This window comes from Triturus cristatus, chromosome 1_2, assembly GCF_964204655.1.
Source record: "Triturus cristatus chromosome 1_2, aTriCri1.1, whole genome shotgun sequence".
NCBI classification, from domain to species: Eukaryota; Metazoa; Chordata; class Amphibia; order Caudata; family Salamandridae; genus Triturus; species Triturus cristatus.
Window position 1 is genome coordinate 1,158,092,980 of NC_140580.1, and position 17,067 is coordinate 1,158,110,046.

The 17,067-nt window shown below is 48.7% G+C and overlaps 1 long non-coding RNA gene across 1 annotated transcript in view; it reads right to left on the minus strand.

Annotated features, from left to right (window-relative positions):
- Positions 1-980: 980 nt before the first annotated feature.
- The window catches only part of LOC146868915 (uncharacterized), a 151,182-nt gene continuing 135,095 nt past the window's right edge, over positions 981-17,067 (minus strand). The window contains exons 2-3 of the long non-coding RNA XR_014966457.1: positions 1,364-1,445; positions 981-1,064 (exon numbers count right to left, since the gene is read on the minus strand). This is a non-coding gene — a long non-coding RNA (uncharacterized LOC146868915). The remainder of the gene's footprint in view (positions 1,065-1,363; positions 1,446-17,067) is intronic.

Genomic DNA, 17,067 nt, shown 5'->3' on the forward strand with positions numbered 1-17,067 from the left:
TGGCAATCAGGGTGACCAAGGCACCCCACAAAAGATGGTGCACAGTCTTTCTACAACGCTGCCCTTGGATCCCAAAATAGGCACTGAAGAATTAACTGCAGCAGATGGAAAAGCAGGTGCCACTGGCATAGATGTTGAAGATGCATGGCACCTCAATACAGCTGAGACTTCACCTCATGAGGCAGGTGTGGGTTAAGGCCTCACCTTTACATCACATGACACCTCCACCAAGCCCAGATGTGAAGCAAAAATATGCCTTTAACAGGGTTTCTGCAACTACATGGGGATAGTCTATAAAGAGGTCTCCAACCTTTTGTTTAGTCAGACCTACGTCTGATTAATGAACAGTACACTGAGCTATACCCTAGCATGGATTAGATAAGGGTATATTTAGGGCACTGAGGGGCATATTCACAAGGAACTATCGCTGATTTAACGGCACTTTATCGCACCCAAAGTTGCGATAAATCTATCGCCCCATTCACAAGCTGGTGTTAACAGCCCACAGCACCAGTTTACCTGTGATAGCAGCCACAAAATACATCGCCACAGAAGCCCCCCGCAACTACCGCTAATGAGATACAGAGTAGGCGTTCCTGTGCCCAAAGCCACAACACCACTCCACAACATTCACAATGACCAGACAGAACTGCGATAAGAACACAAAACAGGTGATAAGGCGCGTTAGCAGCAGGAAAATAACACCTGCTCTGACCTGGTGCTAAGTCAGACCACAGCCTGCACCACAAAAGGGAGACCAGCCCACAGCCACACCTGAAGAACAACAGATGCACCCGGGCAACTGAACATGCAGCCCGGAGGGCCGAAAGGGGAACAACACCCGCCGCAACCACCCCCAGGACACCAGGACCAAAGACATGCTACACCCAATCACGTACAAAACTATCCACATGATGTCGCAGAATCACTGGTGGCATGTGTCGTCACAAAAATGAGCATCACACATTAATTTCTGAACCAACAAATCAAACTTTATTAAAATGAACACAGAAATGAAATGAAGACACATTGCGGCTCCCCTCGGCCAATCCGTAGGTCACAGCCTGAAAGACAAAAATCATGATAAGAAGGTGTGTCCTGCGCACATCAAAGGACAGAGAGAGAGCGAAGGAGAGAGAGGGAGAGAGAGAGAGAGAGAGAGAGAGAAGAAGAGAGGGGGAGAGAGAGAGGAAGAGAGGGGCAGAGAGAGAGCGAGAGAGAGGGAGAGAGAGAAGAAGAGAGTGGGAGAGAGAGAGAGAGAGGAAGAGGGGGAGAGAGAGACAGAGAAGAAGAAGAGAGGGGTAGAGAGAGAGAGAGAGAGAGAGAGGGAGCTGCCCCTACGCACCCAGGCCACACTGCTCACCTGCTGCCACCGGTGTGTTTCCAACCACTTGCCGGTATATAGTGCAGTCCATTAGGTCACACATCTGAGACAGACCCGTCATCTAAAACAGAGTCCAGATACATGTTTAGCACAGTACACACAATCGCACAAGACAACATCGCCTGCCCGCCCATGCACACACAGACAGAGGCACACAAGCCCCTCCCGCCACTCATCTGAGCATGCCTGCCCACGCACAACCAGTCCGCACTGCTCACCTTCAGCCACCGGCGTGCAGACAGGAGGTCCCACCACGTGCCGCTGCAGGCCACAAGCCCGGGGCCCGCGGACATGGCACACTCCAAACAATGCCGCCCCGCAGGCCACCAGGTCTCACGTTTGGTGCTGGGTCTTGATTACTCCATGGCAGAGGACATACCAGGGCACCCGGCCTCATTGCAGGCTGCACACCCACTCAGCCCAATAGGTGCCACCAACTCTGATCCTGGAAGCAACGCCACGTGGCGGTAGGCCCGCGCTTCCCGCTGGCTCTGGCCTTCACTGTTGTCCAGCAGGGCACGCAAAACCTGAGCTGTCCCGACCGCCAGGACGGGGCATCATCGCAGGCTGCACACCCGCTCAGCAGCTTAAAGTGCCACTGACTCAGTGCACCCAAAGTCACTGTCCTGTGGCGGGGCGCCTGTGCCGGCCGCAATGCTTCAGGTGCCAATAACCCTGTGCAACCCCAGTCAGCACCATGTGGTGACAGGCCTGTGACGGCCGCAAGGCCTTGGGTGCCACTATCCCTGTGCAAGCCCATTCAGCGCCACGTGGTGGCAGGCCCATGATGGCCGCAAGACCTCGGGTGCCACTAACCCTGTGCGCAACAACTCATGGGCCCTTTATGATTGAGAACCGTGAAGCGTCCATCATCCAGTCACCACCGGCAGAGGGGAATGTGACGTCGTTGTCCCCTTATGTTGGCGGAGTCACATACTCCAACTTACAGGCCCTGCGAGAAAGGTGCACTGCCTGCAGCCTGTGCTCCAGAACTCTCAATCGTGACCCCCTATACACAGTGGAAGGGACTCATTTGAAAGCAGAGACGGGCGACCCAACACATTAGGGAGTGCCGAGCCAATCGCTTAGCTTGGCTGTTGGAGCCCATGCACAAGCCAAGTCCTTAAAGTGTTTGCTGTGTAAATCATATAAAAAGTAGCATAAATTATGATGTTTCTTCAAACTTCAGAAAAGTGGATTTCTTTAACCTATGGACGCTTTGACATTAACATGTCACATTATAGGACAGCACTGAGAAGTACTCTTTAAAGGTTTTACTTTTTAAACATGAACCATATTTGAAGTCATGCAACCTCTGTACTTGCCCAGATTAATATAGCAAAAAAGTTTAGTCTAAATTAAAAAAGTGCTGAAAATGGCTTCAAAATACAAAATAATTTATTCAGGAAGACATACTCCCTGCGCCCCTCACCCCCCCCACCCCCACGCAAACCACCTTCTCAAAATGTCAGGCTTGCTTGCTTCTCTCAAATGCACTATACTTCATTCATTGCTCTTACGCCCTCCCACTTTCAAGTTCCACCAGCCGCCACTGCATCCGGGGATGACAAGTACTGCGGAAGAGGAAGGGTACAGTCCGCAGGCTAGTCGCCGTGTCATTGGTCATCAAACAGGATATGGCAGTCCATGTCGCTGTCCAAGGTGAGTGCAGCGGAGTGTATCGGGGGTCAGTGGTAGGTCATGGGGCCATGTGCGTCACCAAGCGGGAACAGGTCAGGTGGTGGAAATGAATGCTAGTGCCTCCTGTTCACAAACCCATCCACGTCCTCATCCCCGGATGTGTGCTCTGCCCCATCTGTGGATGTTGCAGTACCGGCTGGGGCACTGTGTGCCACTGACACAGCAGGGGCCGGAGGAGGGTTATCGGACGCACTGTGGGGCACTGACACACCAGGGGCAGAGATGTGGATGGTGTGGGGGCAGCAGCTTTCATCAGCACCACGCCTTGTGGCAGCAATGCTATGATGATGGTTTGCAGGGCATGGTAGATCCCAGCTACATTTCGCTGATGTACAGCGGTGGCTGCCATCCTTTCTGCGTCCATCAGCACCATGTTCTCCATGAGCCTCCGCATGTGTGCCAGCTCACGGCTGCTATCGCTGGAGCCCCTCTGAGCAGACAGGTGTTCTTCTCTCTACGTCAAGACTCTAGTGATGTTAGTCAGGGCTCGTTGGAGGCCATGGAGTGGGCCTAGACACCCATGGATGGCATTCAGTTTAGTAGCCATGGGGTCGAACCCCACCCACACCTGCTCAGCCATCTCCCTCTGCGCCTCCAGCACACAGCGTTGGAAGGCCATGTGTTGTTCCTGGGGGTCTTGGGAGACTTCCGGAGCTGTGGGTGCCTTCTGCTGGGTGGTTTGGGTGGTGGGTGGGGTCTCCTCGATGCAGCTGGTCATCCCTGATCCTGAAGGTGAGTCGCGGATGATGTCAATGATGTCTAGGAGGGCTTGGGTGTCCATGCTGGGGTTGTCCTCATCGACATCAGTGAAGAGTGGCTGGGACTGCTCTGCAGGGGGTGTTGACGGTGGCCCTGCAATGTGAAGGGGAGATGGTGTATTGCAGTGTGTCCACATGTATGTAGCCGCATGGTAAATGTTGACATTCAGACAGCATGGCATTGTACATTGTAACAGTCTGTGGATCTGGGTGATGACCCAGAGTCATTGAGGGTGTGCACTGTGCTCTGCTTGATTGTGCATGTGTGCCATCGTGGCTATCTCCACCCGTCCTCCCAGTACCTGGTGGTCACTGACCCTGTTGCGGTTGTGTTGTGTCCTGTCTAGGAGTGTCCGGTCCCCCGACTCCGGCCACAGTATCCACACTGATGACTGTCGACACCAGCTCCTCCACATCATCCAGCTCGAACTGTGGAACTGGGCCCCCACCTCCAGTCTGCATTGCTGCCTTCTGGTTGGCTGCGAGTTTCTCCTTGGTCTTCCGCTTGATGTCATTCCATCGCCTCTTGACCTTGTCCATTGTCCTCTTGTGCTCTCCAACAGCATTCACCTTGTCCACGATGTACCGCCATATTCAAGTTTGGGTGCTAATGACACGTTGAAGGTGACGAACAGTTGTTGATGGGGTTCCATCATCTCCTTGACTATGATCCAGTTCGACTGCAGACTGAACTGTGTCTTCCTCTTCTTCTTGTCCTTGCCCTTCCCTGTCCCCGTGGTCCCGGGCTGGTTGTCCGGGGTGCTTGTGGGGTTGCGCTCATCCGCTGCGCCTGCTCCGGCTGCCTCCATGGTGCTGGGGTGTTGGTCAGTTTGTGTTTGAGTGTTTTTTTCTACTTTTATGGAGATTTTAATTGCCGGCCAGGTGTGTGTTGCAGGCCTGGCGCTGCTTATCGCTGATTTCCTTATCACGCTTTGGCCCATCACAGGTTGTTTGGTGTTGTGGTTTGTGTTTTTATCTCCATCGAGGTGGTTGTATCGCGGACATTGTCGGTGGTTTCGGCAGACTATCGCATGGTGCCGCCTTGTTGTGAATTCCACATTGACACGGGGTTATTTTCCCATGATGAGTTGCGATATTGAGAGTTGCGTTAAGCTACTCTTGCAGTAGTTATCAGACGTTCTTGTGAATATGCCCCTAAGTCTTCATGCACAGAGCACCAATGCCACAAGAGCCATATATGGAAAGTGTACTTGTGGGGTCCGCAAAAGAACAGTTTTATCCCTTTCTTCTTTCTTGTGAATAGGGATCTGTGATAAATTCCGCACCAGCAGTGGAATTGGAGGAGTTCTGGTGATCTGTGTTATTCATGTAATGCTGAGTTCCTGCCAAATTCCACCAACCGCTTGTGTGGTGAAGTTTTTTCTCATGCATGCCTCCCCAATGGTAAGTTGGCAGGAGCAAGGGCAAATATGGTGTCCCCTAGCACTATTTTGAGGTGCTAGAAAGGGACCCGGCAAGATTTTCCCAACACGGTGGTCGCGACTGTTTGCTGTAAGAAAGCTGCAGCTCGAATAGAAAATGTACTTCAGCAACAGCAAAACATCACAAGATGCAGCGCCCTCTGCAGTGCCGCACGGTGTTGTTTACTCTGATTTTTCAGCGTGAAACAAGCCCATCAACTGTAAAAGACAGCATGAGCAGCGCAATGTGCCAACTTGCTACGGGTGGGCGGAATTTGCAAAAGTGCCATTCGCAAAATGTCGCGAAACGGCAAAAAATCTCCGCGAACACACGAAATTTCGCGTGCTCGTGGAGATTTTGTGCTGATTAATGCGTTACTCAATTTGACCTTCAACTCGGGCACCTACTTTATTTATATCTGTAAGTGCTTCCTGTTGAGGTTTAATTTTTGTGACAGGAGCATCGTGCCCTGCATATTTAGCCAAGAAGATGCCACCGTTTTGTGCAATACCTCTACTCAACTGGAGTACTTTCTACTGGCTAATCAGTAAGTGCTACCTCGGTGGGTAAATGTATAGTGCTTTTCCTACACTACAGCTGCGTAAAGGGCCACAAGAGTTGACCAGAGACCATGTGTGTCTGTAACTTTTGCCACCGCGCCGATGGGCGCCGGGGTCCCTCGAGTGAGCTGTCCATCATAGTGGGGAAAGGGGGGGAAGACGTTGCACACCACTGGTGTGTGGGCTGGGGCCAAACGGCGGGGCTTCTATGCGGTTCACATGCCTCTTGTTTATAAAGGGTCAGAGACCAACCAGCGCAGACAGAACCTCCTGGTGTCAGGAACTACACAGGGATTGCGCTTGAGAAACTCATGGATGCACAGACCTACATCAAGGATTACAGCAAATTGTTAACGGTAGATATGGGGAGAAAGCACACCTGCCTAGCCTCCACCGTGCTCATGAATCTTTTGTGCTGATTAATGCGTTAATTAATTTGACCATCAACTCTGGCACCTGCTTTATTTAAATCTGTAAGTGCTTCCTGAGGTTTAAAATGACAGGAGCATCGTGCCAGAATGAATCCTGCCCTGCATATTTCCGTCCCGCCGCGGAAGTTTTGACATTTTCGCGTTCCGCGCAGAACGCGAAAATGTCAAAATTTCGCAATTTCCACGAGTGGAAAGGAAATTGTCGCCCACCCTTACAATTATCCCCGTTCATGAAATTCTGCAAGATCTCATGGAACTTCATGTAACTCTGCACAATTTTGTGGAGTGAAACTCAGCGAGTTCCACCCACCCCTACTTGTGAACTGCCTCTCAGATGTAAGAGGTGAGTATTTCAATGAGATTTGTGATTTCTCTCAAGCAGTACATTGTATGACAGTGTTCTTGCTATATAAGCCAGGACCCATAATACACCACTCATCTAGCTAATTGCACGGGAGTCCATTGGTTGTTTACTAGAAACAGGCTCAGCCTTAATGACTCAAGATGGAGAATTATTGGTGGCAGGAACAGTATAGGTTTTATAGGCAAGGGTTTATTAGGCCCTAGGGGATTCTGAAATGTGCATGCAAATTTCATAGTGTTCTACAAGAACATACATCAGCCTCCATCCTCATGCCCAGGGGAAAATTTACGAGCCAATAATGAAGGATAAATTAATGAATGTTAAATTTAGGAAGCTAGTACTTTTCAAAAAAGAACAGGAGAGAGCGAGAGAGAGACATGCGAAGGAGAGAATGAAGGAGGAAGAAAGAAACGAGAAAGAAACGAGAAGAGAAGTAAAGAAATAAAGGATGAGGAAATGAGAAGACGAGAGGAAAGAAAAAACAGAGAATATCATAAAAGAAAAGTGCAGAAAAAAACAGAAGGAATGAAGAACAGAAGAAGGAAAAAAGGGAAGGAAGGAGGAAGGAGATGAAGGAAATATCGAGAGTGAGGATGGAAACAAGGATGAATGGAGAGCAAGGATAGGATGCAAAGAGAGGTAGTAATGAGAAAGAAAGGAATGGAAAGAAGGAAGGGTAGAAAGTAATTAAAGAAGCAAAGATGCAAAGAGTAGAGAACAAAGGTACAAAGGTGAGAAGGAAAGGAAAAAAGGTATGGAAGAAACGAAAAGAAAAAAGAAAGAAACAACGAAAAACGAGAAAGTAAGACTGAAGCAAAGGAAGCAAAAACTAACAAAGGAGAGAAAAGAAAGAGAAACAGGAACAGAGAAACAAGGGAAAAAAGAAACGGAAAGGGACAGAAAAGGGCGAAGGCAATAGAGAAGGCAAAAGAAAGAATGGAAAACTGATCAAAGAGTGCGCTCTGTGGATTGTAGTTGTTGTCAGGATTCTTATCAGGCTGACTCGTGAAACTGACGCGCCAGCCCTGCTTGAGGTGAAAGCTGCTGCGGTCACATGTAGATGCCTGCAGGGAGCTCAGACGTTGCCCACCTGCTGAAAGCTGCACAGTGCATGCATGGATAGAGTGATATATGGGCTACGGTTCTAACCAGATACAAGAATGCACTTTTTATTTGGGTCAGTTATTTTTTTTATTTGCTCTGAACAGTTTGATTGGTCTCACGAGTCAAAAAAATAAAACCACTATTCAAATATATGTTCGAAGGCCTCTACTGAAAAGTATATATTTACCTAACATCTTCCTGTCAAATTGCATCTCTGTATTTTAATTGCCATTTGATGAAGCTTTATTCTGTCCTTTGTTTTTGTTGGAGTGCTGCTGGGTGCCCCTTTTGTTTGCTTGTCATATGATATCAGAAGGTTGTCCCTGTTGTGAATTCACACCTGTCCCACGCTCAGTTTAAACATCGCACTTCACTGTTCCTAAACTCACAGATGAAAAGGTTAGCTTTACAGAGCTAAGCAGAAAAAAACACAGGGCGTTTATGAAGTCTGTAGACGTCCTTACGAGGACTTCTAGATTATTTTGAAGGTGTCTCGGGTCCTGACCTGTCAGCCCAGTCCACGGGCCATGGCGAGGGGGCCTAAGCCCTCTGAGCCCAATGAGCGTTTGCGCCTGATTGACGGGGGGAGGGGGGACTCCCTCGAGCTGAGAAACTCTCTCTCTAGCAGGCTATTCAGAGCTGTCACAGGAGTTCAGCACTTCACTCTATAGCAGTCTATGGGGCTGTCCGTGCTGCTGAACACCTCTCTATATAGCAGTCTATGGGACTGTCCATGGGTCTGTCCATGGTACTGAGCACCTCTCCGTATATCTGTCTGTGGGGACTGTCCACGGTACTTAGCACTTCTCTCTATAGCAGTCTATGTGGAGATGCCTCATGAGTTCAGCACTTCTCTCTATAGCAGTCTATGTGGCACTGCCTCAGGAGTTCAGCACTTCACTCTATAGCAGTCTATGGGGAGCTGTCCGTGGTGCTGAGCACTTCTCTCTATAGCAGTCTATCGGGACTGTCCCGAGAGCTGAGCATTTCTCGCTAGAGCAGTTATGAGTGGCGTAGCTGTCCGTGGTCTGGAGCCCTTCTCTATGCAGCATTCTATGGGGGCTGTCCCAGGGGTTGAGCACTGCGCTCCGCAGCGGTTGTTGCAGGAGCGGATTGCTTCTCTTAATAGCATTTTAAGTAGGGATCGCCTGGGGCCGAGTATGTCTCTCAAAAGCAGTCTATGAGGGGCTATGCTGGGTCTGAGTAAGTCTCTCTATAGCACTCTCTAGGGGGTGGTCCTGGGGCTGAGCATGTCTCTCTATAGCAGTCTAAAGGGGGCGGTCCTGTGGCTGAGTATGTCTCTCTATAGCAGTCTATGAGGGGCTATGCTGGGTCTGAGCAAGTCTCTCTATTGCTCTCTCTAGCGGGTGGTCTTGGGGCTGAGTACGTCTCTCTATAGCAGTCTATAAGGGGCTATGCTGGGGCTGAGTAAGTCTCTCTATAGCACTCTGTAGGGGGTGTTCCTGGGGCTGAGCATGTCTCTCTATAGCAGTCTAAAGGGGGCGGTCCTGTGGCTGAGTATGTCTCTCTATAGCAGTCTATGAGGGGCTATGCTGGGTCTGAGCAAGTCTCTCTATTGCTCTCTCTAGCGGGTGGTCTTGGGGCTGAGTACGTCTCTCTATAGCAGTCTATAAGGGGCTATGCTGGGGCTGAGTAAGTCTCTCTATAGCACTCTATAGGGGGTTGTCCTGGGGCTGAGTACGTCTCTTTATAGCAGTCTATAGGGGGCTGTCCTGTGGCTGAGTACATCTCTGTATAGCAGTCTATAGGGGGCTGTCCTGGGCCTGAGTACATCTCTCTATAGGAGTCTATAGGGCGCTGTCATGGGGCTCATAAACATGCAAACGGATGTCATCGCTTCATTTTGGCAATTTCCCATGAAAATAATAAAGTAAAATAACTAAAGTTACTCCAATTACTCTGGAGTAATTAAGATTTCTCCCAGGCTACTGAGAACGTCTCTCTACAGCTGTTTATGGGGGCTGTTTGCTGTGCTCAACATCTCTTTCTAGCAGTCTATGAGGGGCTGTTCCAGGAGCTGAGCCCGTTCTATGTAAAGCAGAGGAGAGGGGCCGTCCCAAGAGCTGAGTACAGCTCTTAATAGCACTCTAGTGTCAGGCGCCAAGCACTTATACCCATAGCAGTCTATCGGGGACTGTCTGCAGTGTGAGCACTTCACACTATAGCAGTGTATAGGGAGCTCAACGGAATTCTAAGTACTTCTCTCTATAGCTGTCTATGGGAAGCTGTCCACAATGGGGAGCACGTCTCTCTATGGCAGCCTGAAGGGGCCGTGTTATGAGCTGAGCACTTCCCTCCACAGCAGTCTATGGAGGGGCTGTCCACGGTACTGAGCACTTTACTGTATAGCATTCAATAGGTAGTCATGCTGCTGAGCACTTCACTCTAGAGCAGTCTATGGGGCGCTGTCCGCGGTGCTCAGCACTTCTCTCTATAGCTGTCATTGGGATGCTTGCCACATTCCCTATAACAGCCTACAGGGGCCGTGCCAGTAGCTGAGCACTTCCCTCCACAGCAGTCTATAGGGGGACTGTCCGCAGTGCTGAGCACTTCTCTCCATAGCAGTCTATAAGGAGCTGTCCGCGGTTCTGAACACTTCTCAGTATAGCAGTCTATGAGGAGCAGGCCACGGTACTGAGAGCTTCACTCTATAGCAGTCAATGGAGCTGTTTCCATGGTGCTGAGCACTTCCCTCCATTGCAGTCTTTGGGGAGCTCTCACGATGCTGAGCACTCATCTCTATATCAGTCTTGGGGAGCTGTTCACAGTGCTGAGCACTCCACTCTATAGCAATCTATAGGGAGCTGTCTGTGGTCCTGAGCACTTCGCTCATAGCAGTCAGTGGGGAGCTGTCCGCTGTGCTGGTCACTTAACTCTATGGCAGTTAATGGGGAGCTGTCCACGGTGCTGAGCACTTTACTCTGTGGAGTGGAGAGGTGTGGTGCAGCGGCCAGGGCAGTTGACTTCGGAGCACTGGGTTCACGGTTTTGATCCCCGGCTCCGGTGGCAGGTCATCTCAGCACCATGTGACTCTGGGCAATAGCTCACTTAATTTCCACAACGGCCCCCAGGGCCTTGGGACCCGTAAGGGTGAGTAGCTCGCGCTTTACAAATGAGGATTTGCATTTCTTTACTCTATTGCAGTCTATGGGGAAGTGTCTGCTTTGCTGAGCACTTCACGCTAAAGCAGTCTATGGGGAGCTGTTCATGGTGCTGAACACTTCACTCTACAATAGTCTATAGGGACCTTTCTGCTCTGCTGAGCATGTCTCTCCATAGCAGTAAATAGGGAGGAGCTGTCCTCAGTGCTGAAAACTTCTCTCTGTAGCAGTCAATAGGGAGCTTTGCCCGGAACTGGGCACTTGACTCTATAGCAGTCAATGGGGAGCTGCCCTCAGTGCTGAGCACTTCTGTCTATAGCAGTCAATAGGGAGATGCCTGTGGTGTTGAGCACTTTACTCTAGAGCAGTCTACTGGGAGCTGTCCGCGGTGTTGTGCACTTTATAGCAGTCTACAGGGAGCTGTCCGTGGTGCTAAGCACTTCTCTTTATAGCTGTCTATGTGGAGCTGTTCATGGGGCTGAGCACTTCACTCTACAGCAGTCTTTATGGAGCAGTCCGCAGTTAGAGTACTTCTCTCTATAGGAGGCTATGGGGAGCTGTCCTCAGTGCTGAGCAGTTCTCTCTACAGCAGTCTCTACTTCTGTTCATGGTGCTGAGCACTTCACTCTACAGCAGTCTATAGGGAACTATCCGCAGAGTGAGCACTTCTCTCTATAGGAGTCTATGGGGAGCTGTCCTCAGTACTGAGCAGTTCTCTCTACAGCAGTCTCTACAGCTGTTCATGGTGCTGAGCACTTCACTGTACAGCAGTCTATAGGGTGCTATAACCCTGGGTGTAGTTTGCAGAGTTTTGCTACGCGGAACTTCGCAAAGTTACAAAAATATTCTGCTAAGTTCAGCGAGTAGCGGAGTGCCGCGAGAACTGCAGTTTGTGCTGGTATTCCTGCTGCTCGGATAGAAACTCTACTCGAGCGGTATCTGGCGCTCGTGAACTTACCGTTCGCGATCGCGAACCTACCGTTCGCGAGCGGGGATGAAACCCTGCTGCACATCGCAAAGCAGAGTTTTCTGCACTCCGCGAGCTGCATGGAGTGCGGAGTGCAGAAAACTCTGCGAACACAGTGAAGTTCATCGCCCAAGCCTAGGGTGCGATGCTCAGTGTGAGCACTTCTCTCTATAGGAGTCTATGGGGAGCTCTCCTTAATGCTTAGCACTTCTGTCTATAGCTTTCTATGTGGGCTGTCCCAGGAGCTGAACAGTTGTCTCTGTAGCTTCTATGGAGCTTTCTTCCTCAGAGCTGATCACTTCTCTCTTTAGCTTCTACGGGGTGTTCTTCCCCACAACTGAGCACTTCTCTCTCTAAGTTCTATAGGTGCTGTCCAGGGAACTGAGCTTTCTATGGGGTAATGCCCCTGGTGCTGCTTATGCAGGGTTCCCTCAGTGGGCCCGCATGCAGGAGAGGAGATGTTGGAAAATGAAGAAAGCTTGTTGGTGCCAGCAAACAGTGACATTGCAGACTCCTGCCCATCCAGTGTGTGTTTGTACAGTACCCGCCAGATGTATCTCGAGCACGGAGGATTCACTTCCCCCTTTCCAGGGTGAAATGTCAAGCAGACGTCAACTGAAGTGCAACCACAGCTGCTCCACCCCCTCAGAAGTGGTTGGCAGTGCCAACGTATCAGGGCTCTGCTCGGATCAGAGCTCTTGAGATGCCAACTCCAAGGGTCACAGGACAACCCGATTGCTGGTGGGCTTGCAAATGGAAGGAAATTCCCTCCCACCCCATTTACGAGATGGGTGTCATGGTGGGGGCCACGTGCTTTGGGGGACCCTCACTCTGGCACCCATGGGAGGGCGGCATCGGAGTCTGCTCGTGGGCACCATCACTCTTGAGAGCGGATGAAGCAACAATGGTCAAAGTGCGGGTTCAGAGATGTCCTCTCACGTAACAACCGCAAGTGTCAAATATTGATTTTCAGCAATGCAGCATTTTGCTTTTCTTTTTAATCCACATTTGTTTTGCATAATCCATGATGGGATTTTACATATTCTGGCCTCTGCACATAGCAGGGCGGGACCCATTATTCAAGGGTTTATATTTAAACTTCACACATTACAATCAATACAAAATATAAGGTGAGCATGTTCTCCATACCCACTGTCGATCAATCGTGCAATTTTAAGATTCTGCCTCCCCACTTTCTGTGATGTTATTCTAATTGCTTCAGAGTCTTTAAAAATAACGAGGAGCTTTTCTCTTCCGCTTTCACAACTATATGTCATCTCCTACTTCATCACAAGAAAGTCTTCCTTATGTTTCTAGCAAGGTCCATCTTTCTTTACCGCATAGCAAATATGCAATCCCCACAAATGTTTTAACCCTCGTGTAAAATTTCAATCCCAAATGATTTTCTTTTTTAAATCTGTCTCTCTTGTTGCTTGCTGTTCAAATATCACTTCCAGAACTTTAAAACACAAGATAAAGCCCTTTTCCACAAAATTCTGGTTCCTGTGGATTGATCATTGTGCAATCCAATGTGTGAACTGCTCACATTCAAACCCATCAGCATTTGATGTTCTGCTGGGCCTCTAATAAATAAGCAACCAGGGCACTATACGGATTACATTTCAGAGTTCTAAAATGTGATTTTCTTAACACTTTGTGGACGATGGTCGTTGTCTCTTTCAGTGTCTAACTGCAATTTTCACAATTCAAATATGGGCGCGTCCCTATTTTTTAAAACATTAATTTTACAATCATTTGCTTGTTTCACATATTTTTCTTACATAAACCAATTTCTCACCGAGTCTTTTTTCTCTATATTTCAATTGTTCCGTCCTGCCTGTTTAGTTGTTTAATGTTATTTTACCATTTAATAATGTTTCTTCTATATACCTATATTTATTGTGGCAATTTAGAATTAGAATATCAATTCCATTATCTAATTCAATGTCTAATTCTTATATATATGAAAGAATTAGTTTCAGTCTTATCATCTGACTTTAAAGGAGATGTCCGTTGGGTGGTTTGGGGGGGAAACTTGATGCTAGCAGTTCATTATACCTCTCTGTAGACTTAGTAAACATATGCATGCCTCCTACATTGTTGTTTTGAAATTGTTGCACATAGAAACAGTATTTCATTTGTTTGAAAACTGCTGATGAAGTGAATTCTGAATTACATTTTCAGATATTATTCTCCAGCTTTTCTTTCACTTCATACCATATTAAAATACTACTGAACTTCAAGTACCTCATCTTCATATAACTAAAGGTGTGTTCCTTTTTTAGGTCTCGCTGAGTCAGCACGCTTGAGCTGCTCGGAGAGACTTTAGTAAGGACTTTAAAAAATGCTACCACCGGCTACAGCTTGCAGTGCATGTGCACGGGCGCGTGCTTCAGCAGAGGCGCCATATGGCATGATTAATGCTGCGCGCGCACCACTCGCGCACATGCACTGCAGGCTGTGGCCGGCGGTAGCATTTTTAGCTTGCTAATCGCGGCACCGGTGCTTTACTTTTAACATTTAACGTAAAGCGCGGGTGCCACAATTATAGCAAAAGTAAAGCAATAGAAACAAACATCTATTTCTTTACTTTTGCTATAATCGCGGCACCCGTGCTTTACTTTTAATGTTAAAAGTAAAGCACCGGTGCCGCGATTAGAAAGAAAACAAGCATTGGCATAGCCAATAGATCTCGCCTTTGGGACCTTATAAGTGTTTAGCCATGCAACAGTTGCATAACTAAATACTTATAAGGTTCCAAAAGCGAGACCTATTGGCTATGCCAATGCTTGTTATATTTATTCATGAAAAGATTTACTTCTGATGGAGCTACATTTGAGCCCATCAAGGTACTCTCTTTCTCAGGATTCCTTGTGTGGTAAGAGGAATACAGAAAGCAACTACAATTAAGGGGAAAGCAACAGATAGAATCAATCAGGAAACAGGTTAAATAAAGCTATGAGTAGTGGAGGGAAGGCTGAGACGCCGCTCTCTGGCGGATGATGAGTCTTTGACAGGCCAAGAACCAGTCAAAGACCCCTGAACGAGTAAACAAAGACAACTACTGAGAAGGAAGCACAATTAGAGGCACAACTAAGGCAGAGAAAGATAAGAACCAAATGCTGAGAGGATGAAAGGACTATGAACAAGGGGGAACATGAAGAAAAGAAGACAGCACAGTTGAGGGAAAGAAACCGGTGCAAACTCAAATAAAAGTTGAGAACCTGACAACAACGCAACACATAGCCAGGCACCTGCTTTCTACAGAAGGGGTCTTAAATACTAGCACTTCGGGGAGACAACCTGAAACTCAGTTAATCTATGCCTACAAAACGGAGTCGTCCGATATGTGTGTATGTGGATTTTATTTTAATAAAAAAGCAAACATAGTTAGGTTCAGATTTTAAACTCACAAAACCATCGAAATTCAGCAGTTATATAGTTATCTCAAGTAACCACAACCTGTGCCCTAAGGTAAGTATAACTTGTGACCCCCCATTTGAGAGGTTATCATGAGTGATGCCATACATGATGTCACAGAACATGTCATGAGTGATGTCATAAATGAGATCATAAGCAGTGCATTGCGGGGGCCTCCTAAGACCCCGGGGAGCCCACCCCTAGGGCCAAAATGAGTTTGTATGTGGAGAATGGCCACACAGCCCCCCCCCCCACCCGAGCCGCCAAAGGCTCTTGGAAGCTCACCTCCAGGGCCAAAAGTTAAAAAAATGAGAAGGGGGTTTTCAAAGTTCCCCTCCTCAAGCCTCAAAAGGCCCAGTGGAGCCCACTCCCAGGGCCAAAAATATATACAATAGGGAGACTGGCTGTGCGACCCCCCTCTTGGAGACATTAATGGCCTTGGAGAGGCCACCCCTGGGGTGGACCACTTTAAGGGAGGGGGGGGGGGCGTGTGGCCTGCCTTCCTGAGCCATTAATGTCCCCAGAACCCCCATCCACTCGACCTGGCTTACATGTCCAGGGAAACACACCCCTGGGACATAGTGGTCATTTAAGATTTCCTAAATGATGTCAAAGAACATGTCATGAGGAATGTCATATGTGAGGTAATAAGTAGTGCATGGCAGGGGCGTAAGGTATAGTAGCTCTGATAGCCATAACTGGGTAATTTCTGTGTTTTTTAGTTCAAAACCTTAATGGTGTCACGGACAAATTCACCTAACTTTAACGTTACATTAACCTTTGGTTTTTTTCTGTGAATTTCTTAAGTTTTTCAAAAATAAAAAACAGATCTTTCTATGACACCTAGTTATAGTGTTACTTTAATCTTTGGTATTTTCTGTGAATTGCTGTTTTCAATTTTTTTTAAAATATTTAATTCACATACGTAAATGCAGCCCTCCGCCGTGCATGGCCTCCGGCTGTGTGCGGCAGAGGGTTGGCTGCAGGGCCTGCAGCCAACACCTCATATGGAGCCAACTCCACACTGCACCTGCCCTTTGCCCATGCACAGTGGGAGGTTGTCCACAAGGCCTCTCCTGTGGCCAACCCCCATAAAAGCGGCCAACCCCACACTGTGAAGGGCCTTCAGTCATGTACGGAGGGGGTTTGGCTACAGGGCCTGGCCGCTGACAACCACATGCTTGCATCCAACCTCAGGCTGGCCCTGGAGTCCCCATCACCTAGGACCTTTTTTTTCCAAGTAGTTTGGGCTGCGTGGCACACCTTCCAAAGCCTCGTTAGGCCCCGGGGAGCCCATGCTCCAGGGTCATACATATATTTTAAAAGGGAAGAGGGGTCGGGCTGCACCCTTTCCGAACCTTGTAAGGCCCTGGGGACCCCATCCCCCAGGGCCTTTTTTACAAATGAAAGGGGGTGGTGCCCAGCCCCCCTCCCTGAGCCTCTTTAGGCCCTGGGTACCCCATCCCCAAGGGCCGTACATATATCTAAAAAAGGGGAGGAGCCATGCAACGCCCCTCCTTTATTCTCTTTAGGCCCTCAGGACCCCAGACCCTGTCCCACATAGCTGTGTATTTTTATTAAGGGGAGAACAGCCCTCTAACCTGAGCCGTTTTCAGCACGAGGGTCCCCATCTCCTGGGTCCACTTATTTAAATAAAGGGGAGAGGGGGCACATGGCCCCCATTCCCAAACCATGTAAGACCCTGGGGACCCCATTCCCCAGGACTACTCTTTTATATAAAGGTTTCTAGAGGATGGAACACCATCATCTGATGCCTGACATTCTTTTTGAGGTGGAGGGAACACCAACCCCTCTCCCTGGGCCCATTTTGGCC